At 40.6% G+C, this 7,157-nt stretch overlaps 1 long non-coding RNA gene across 1 annotated transcript; it reads right to left on the bottom strand.

Moving 5' to 3' along the window:
* Nucleotides 1-34: 34 nt before the first annotated feature.
* Nucleotides 35-925, bottom strand: LOC146527583 (uncharacterized). The gene is made up of 2 exons (XR_014879184.1): nt 731-925; nt 35-251 (listed from the first exon to the last, which is right to left on the bottom strand). It is a non-coding gene; the product is annotated as an uncharacterized LOC146527583 (long non-coding RNA).
* Nucleotides 926-7,157: the final 6,232 nt, after the last annotated feature.

Genomic DNA, 7,157 nt, shown 5'->3' with positions numbered 1-7,157 from the left:
CTTCGTGTAATGACAAATTATTTCAATAAAAGAATTTAATATTAATTAGGAATTTAATAAAATTCTATTAAATATACTTAAAACTAATATCACATTATATATTTATATTAATTAATAGTTAGTTAATCCCAGACTTCTCTGCATATTCCAAGGACGTCTCTCTTGTACCCATCTTGGCAAGGTTCGTAGGATTTGAAAAAGGATTCACTATTTATTGGGACAAACCTGGTGGGTTTCAAGTATAAGATGCCCTAAAAAGAAAGAAGATTATTCTTTATTATTATTATTATTACAATAGTAACATAACAAACTAAGCAATTTAGTCTAGATCGTCGTGGTATAGTGGAAGCGTGGTAGCGTTCATACAGTTTCAGGGTATATCCCACATACAGCAGGGTAGGCAGAGGGAACCTTCCGTCGAATTTCTCGAGGCATTGCGTATTAAATGACAGAACTACGGACGGAACTACGGACGGACGGACTAACCCAACTCCGGACTTTTGCCTTGGTGGCATAGCGTAGAAGTAAAAATATTAATAAATAATAATTCATTCCCTCCAGTGGGGATCGAACCCAGAACCGTCACGTTACAGTCATACTGTGCCCCAGCGCCACGACGGCGATGGCCTCATACATCGTAAAAATTATTATTTGAATTTTTTGTTAACATAAATGTTTATTTCACCAAGAAAAATAATATTAAATAAAAGAATACAAATTATTTACTTACCACTGGATCTTCGTCAATATTTAGATCTTCAAATATAATTTTATTTTCTATTTTGCTCCCAGGATGAATATGCCTGCTTTGACACATACTGACGAGTCCAACAAAGGCTAACAACACTAGTAGCTTCATATTAACTTCGTTTGGTCTTCTTGCTTTCAATGTAGTAATCTGTTCACTGATATGAACGAGGATGTGCGGTTTTAATATATGAAAACCTTATCAACAACGTATGTTGTTTACGTCATTGGGTATACGTTTACTGGGCGACGCCAAACAGACTCTTCGTATAAATCTCAGAAAGTTACTCATTTTGTGACGCACTGATGAAGGACAGACTGCGGTTTCATAAGGCACTGCTTGGTGAATCATCTGGGTTTGTGTTTGACTTTCCAAAAACATGAATGACCATCTTAAGTTTGGAAAAGTAGAAGTTAAATACAATAAATGATGTAATTAACAGAGGTGAACTTTAGCATTATTTACTATTGTAAATAGATAGATACCTATCTTTTATCAAATGGAATATAAGATAAAAAATAGGTAAGGTTAAATAGATAAGTATCTATTTAATCGCTTCATAACAACAGTGTTGATTTCTACATAAAATATAGGATTTGAATTCGATTCCTTGAATTTGTTATCTTTTAATTTAAGTATTGTATAATTAAAATCATTGTACTTATTATTAAAGAGGTACTACACTAATCGTTTAATTATAATATGTATATTAAATTAATCTATACGTGTAAATAAAGATATGTCACTGCAACCGTGACAGGTTGTAGATTCGATTCCTATTCAAGGAAATGAAATATTTTTTTTTTTATTTCTTCGCTCTGGTGTCGAGGGGAGGCGCGGCGTTAAGTTCCGCCACTTAACACAATGCCTCGAGTATACGGCATAATATAATATAAATAGATTTATTGCAATCAATAGACCCTTCGATCAATTGATAGAAGAGAGGATCCTTGAAATAAATTCCCAGATGATTTTAATTCCGATTTGTTAAGTGCATAATAGTACATTCACTTACCATACTAAAATAATTAATAATTTTGTCCTAAATAACATTATATAAATATTCATATACTTCAAATAGCGGAAGCCACGAGATGGCCGCTTGTAAATAAACAATAGAAACGTATCTTTAAACACCTTAGCTCTAGAAGCAAACGAACTCAAATTTTCACTATAAATAATCATAATATATAATTAAAGTACCGACATATATAATAAATAATAATAAATATCATATAGATATAATCTTCGCATGAGCACTTTACATAATCTCAAATAAATCGCTAGGTACAAAACAAACACGTTTTACAATCAATTCTTGATAATCTCCACTTTCTGTGGAATCAACAAACAATAATGTTTATTTCTTAGGACAAGTACCTTACTATTGCGTCGAAAATGTTATTGACATTTTAAAGTCTTATTCCGCGCCTAAGAAAGAAAAAAATATGTAAAACATGTTTTACAATTATAGGTTAAAGGGAAGTATGCTGATATAATGTAGGTTGATGGATTCAGCGGGAAGCTAAAAAAGACATGTTGTCTCTAAATTCCATTGGAGGGTTACTATCTTTACATTTTCAAGATTAAAATGGCTAAAATAACAAAACTATAATATTTTATACAATAGGTTTATTTAAGCAAAATAAACAGATTTCGAACATTCTTTAATATGTTGTGTTAATTATGTTTCCCCGTAATATTGCCATTGGTCATCGATGTGAAATGATGTTTTATGACGCATTATACACTGTAGATTACTTCCCAACACCTCCCCGGGGGGGCAGCTGTCGTTTTCTAAATAAATAATTAAAAATTATTTATTTTTTTGTTTTATTTTATTATATATACCTAAAATCAGCTGCACACAGCAGGGTAAGCAGAGGGAATCTCGTGTTCAAACATTTCGTTCCCCACTTTCTGCCGAATTCTGGAGGATTTGCTTCTTGAGTGACAGAACTCAACACCGTGCTTTGCCTCGACGCCAGAGCGAACAAATGGAAATATTATTATTATTATTATTATTATCCACACCGATTTCGGCGATGGCGACTTCTTGCATGTCTAACTTTATTTTACTTTATTTTTGGTGGGCTCTTATGTGACTCGCTAAGCCGAATTTCGTTTTGAAAATCCGCTTACAGGACGCACAGTACAGTTGGCCAGCCTCGTTATATGTATAGGTGTAGGAGGGTTTGGGTTGAGTCTTCCGTAATTGGCGTTTGGCATCGAGATCTTCTAAGCGCTGTTTTTCGTACTCGTCCACATTTTTATGGACGGTGCGTCGCCATTCCGGTCTGAGACATGCTTTCTCCTCCCAGCACTCTGCCGGTATTTTGCAAGCCACAAGGTTGCGCTTGAGCACGTCTTTATACCGCAAATACTGTCCGCCTTGCTTTCGTTTCCCATGGGCAAGCTCTGAGAAAAAGACTGTCTTAGGCAATCTGTCGTCATCCATCCGCAAAACGTGACCACACCATCTTAGCTGCTGCTTCATAATCATTGCTTCTATACCCGACAAGCCACATCGACGTAAAACTTCAGTGTTTGTAATACGGTCCTGCCACTTTATTCCCAAAATTTAAAAGAAGCTGATGGGCAACTTGATTGGCAGTTACTTGACCAGAGTTTGTAGCATTTGGGGGGTCGCCAGTTAGCTTTTTAATGGTGTTCCATGCCTTCTTGCTGTTATGGGTCATGTCAACGGAAGATATAAGCTGAATCCAGCTGTTTTTTCGGCTTTCAACAAGTGTCCGCATAAGTTCCTCTCCAGCCAGAATGGTGTCCTCAGAAAAAGGGTCTTTGGAGTAGAGCGATTCATAGGTAGAAAGCAGCTTAGCAGACTGATCCTCAAGGCCTGGGATGTACAAGCACCGACAGCCGCGGGGTATGTGCTTACGAGCTGATTCCCAGATGATATCCACAAATAAATCGTAGTTCTGCGGGGTTGGTTCTACATCTATCAGCTTAGACTCCACGTACTCAGAAAAGGCCCGCCACTTGGCTTTCCTGAAATTAAACCGTCTTCTAAAGGGAACCACAACAGGAGTTATCGCTGCTTCAATTTGGCAGGAAATAGGTCTGTGTTGCGTGTGTGGGATGGGCTCATGAACTCTCTTTTTACATAAGGAACTGATGTTTTGACTTGTAAATATAAGATCTGGATTATATCCCCGAAGCCACTTATCTCACCGACTGACAATACCGATGCCATCAGCAAACCCTTTGTACTAGCCGAAATAGTAGCAAGCATTAAATCTTTAAAAAATGGAAAAGCGGCTGGCTTGGACGACCTTACTACGGAACAAATTAAACACTTGGGTCCCGTAGCTATCTCATGGCTATTAGCAATGTTTAACTCATGCCTGAATCTCTGCACAATCCCAAAGGTCTGGAGGCGGGCCAAAATCATAGCTCTGTTAAAACCAGGTAAAAGCCCAGATGATCCGAAAAGTTTCCGCCCCATATCGCTATTAAGCCATACATTCAAACTTTTTGAGAGGATGCTTTTAAACCGCCTGACGCCTTTACTTGAGGAACACCTAATCCCAGAGCAAGCTGGTTTTCGTCCTGGCAAGTCCTGCACTAGGCAAACTTTGAATCTTGTACAGGCTATTGAGGACGGATTTGAAAACAGGAGAATAACTGGCGTTGTCTTTGTTGATTTAACAGCTGCATACGATACCGTCAACATTCGTAGACTCCTAGTTAAAGTTCACAACATAACTAACGATCAAGGCTTCGTCCGCATACTAAGAGATATCTTAAACAACAGAAGATTTCAGGTTCACCTTAATCGTAACAAAAGTAGGTGGCGCAGTCAGAAAAACGGCCTCCCACAGGGGAGTGTCTTAGCCCCGGCCTTATTTTCCATTTATACCAACGATCAACCAAAAACTCCAAACACCCGTCAATTCCTCTATGCCGATGACCTTGCTTTGGCTGCTCAGGCGCCATGTTTTGAGGAGGTGGAAAGTTTGCTGAAGACAGCCCTAAGCGCACTCGACTCTTACTATGACGATAACGCCCTTAAACCCAACCCGTCTAAAACTCAGTCGTGTGCGTTCCACCTGAGGAATCGTGAAGCAAACAGGCCTCTTCAAATATCTTGGCGAGGTGCTCATATTCAACACTGTCCACAACCACGATACCTGGGAGTTATACTGGACAGGTCTTTAACATTTAAAGCTCACTGCCTGTATACCAAACAAAAAGTATGTGCAAGAAATAATCTGCTCCGTCGGCTAACGAGAACACATTGGGGGGCATCTCCGCACGTACTTCGTACAACAGGCCTCGCTCTATCTTTCTCTGCGGGTGAATATGCGTGTCCAGTTTGGCACCGTTCCGCTCATGCAAAGGAGGTGGACATAGCATTAAATGAGACTTGTCGAATAATTACTGGTTGCCTTAAGCCCACACCATTAAACAAGGTCTACCCTCTGGCCGGAATAGCACCTCCTAAGGTTCGACGTGAGGTGGCATGTTCTGTCGAAAAAATGCGTCAGGAAAAAGACCCTCGGCACCCACTCTTTGGCTACACCGCACCTCGTGCCCGCTTGAAAAGTCGCCACAGTTTTATTCAAGCTACCAAAGCTCTAGATTGCATTCCGAGTCGCGCTAGGATACGGTTATGGCAGACAATCTACTCGCCACCTTCAGGCTTTGTTCCCCCCAAAGAGTGCCTACCCGCAGGTTACAACTTGCAGTGGCCAACATGGAAGTCACTTAATCGTTTACGGAGCCAGGTTGGCCGATGCAAAGAGCTTCTCGTGAGATGGGGGTACGAACTGAGGGATGGGTCACCCTGTGACTGTGGCGCCGATCCACAAACGATGGCACACTTACTCTCCTGCCCGAAATGTCCATTCACCTGCTCACATGACGATCTGATGGAAGCAACAGATGCCGCCGTCGACGTGGCTAAATACTGGCAAAATGTGATATGAATTCTCCATTCATTGACACGAAGAAGAAGAATTCCCAAAATTGACCTTAGACACTTAAGGTGAAATGTGTCGAGCCGCTTAATGTCTGCTTTATAGCAGCACCACGTCTCAGCAGCGTACAATAAGGTAGGCAGAACTATTGATTTGTAAACTAATATTTTAGTTTGCAATTTAAGGTCGTGGGAGTTCCAAACACGCGTCCACAGTTTACCAAAAGCTGCTGCAGCGCACGCTATTCTGGCAGGTATCTCTGATGCCAAGGTGTTATCGTTTCTTATTCGGCTACCTAGATATTTGAAGTTTGAGACCTCCTCTAACGCGGTGCCATGTAGTGTAATGTCAGAATCATCCTTACAGCCACCACGGGGAGGTTGTTTTAAAACTTGGGTCTTACTAGTGCTTATAACCAAGCCAAAACGTTGACAGGACGCGTGCAACGAGTCTATATAGTCTTGAAGCGACTCGACTGAATCGGCCATGAGACAAACGTCATCGGCATACAAGATGTCCAAAATAGATGAGTTGGTGACTTGACGCTTGGCCCTGAGTCGAGAAAGATCAAACACGCTCCTATCCATCCGAAAGCTTATCTCGATTCTGCTATTACAAAATCTTATTGCATCCCTCATTACTGCAGCAAAGTATAAAGAAAACAAAGTGGGAGCCAAAACGCAGCCTTGCTTTACACCACTGGAAACCTGAAATTGATCCGAAAAGCCATCTTCGTGCTGGACTCTTGCCATCATATTGTCATGAAACTGGCGTATTAAGTTTAAAAGCTTTGCTGGACAACCTGCCTTCTCAAGGACAATCCAAAGAGCGTCACGCGATATCCTGTCAAAGGCTTTTTCTAAATCGATAAAGCACATGTACAGCGGACGGTATTGTTCCAGACTTTTTTCTTGGACTTGTCTCACGACAAAGATGGCGTCAACCGTACCTCTACCGCGACGGAAGCCACATTGGGTTTCTGGGAGAATCGTTTCGACGTGTTGGGACAGTCGATGGCCAATAATACAAGCCAAAATCTTACCAGCTACTGAGAGAAGAGAGATACCTCTGTACGAGCTGCAGTCAGCAATGTCTCCTTTACCCTTATATAACTTGCAGATAGAAGCATCTTTCCAGTCCTGTGGTATAATTTCACACTCCCATATCTCCAGGATGAGTTGATATAGCCTGCACTTAATATTTGGTCCGCTATATTTATATATCTCAGATGGCAAACCATCCATCCCAGGTGCCTTGGCATTCTTCATCTTACTGAGCGCGGCAACAAAGTCATCAAATGTTGGGGGTTCCGCTAAGGTCTCCACTGTTGGCAGGATTTCTAAGGAGTCGATATATACCAAGTCAGCAAGTTGAGCAGTAGGATTCAGAACATCATAAAAATGTTCCGCCCACCGAGCCACTATGTCACGCTGATCAATTAATCGTTGGGTCTTCTCCTTGTTGTACAT

The sequence above is a fragment of the Heliconius melpomene genome, chromosome 20, assembly GCF_056956725.1.
Source record: "Heliconius melpomene rosina isolate 202511_hmr_F chromosome 20, ASM5695672v1, whole genome shotgun sequence".
Classification (NCBI taxonomy): Eukaryota; Metazoa; Arthropoda; class Insecta; order Lepidoptera; family Nymphalidae; genus Heliconius; species Heliconius melpomene.
The sequence above is the reverse complement of the archived record's forward strand: the minus strand, read 5'-3'. Positions and strand labels throughout refer to the sequence as shown.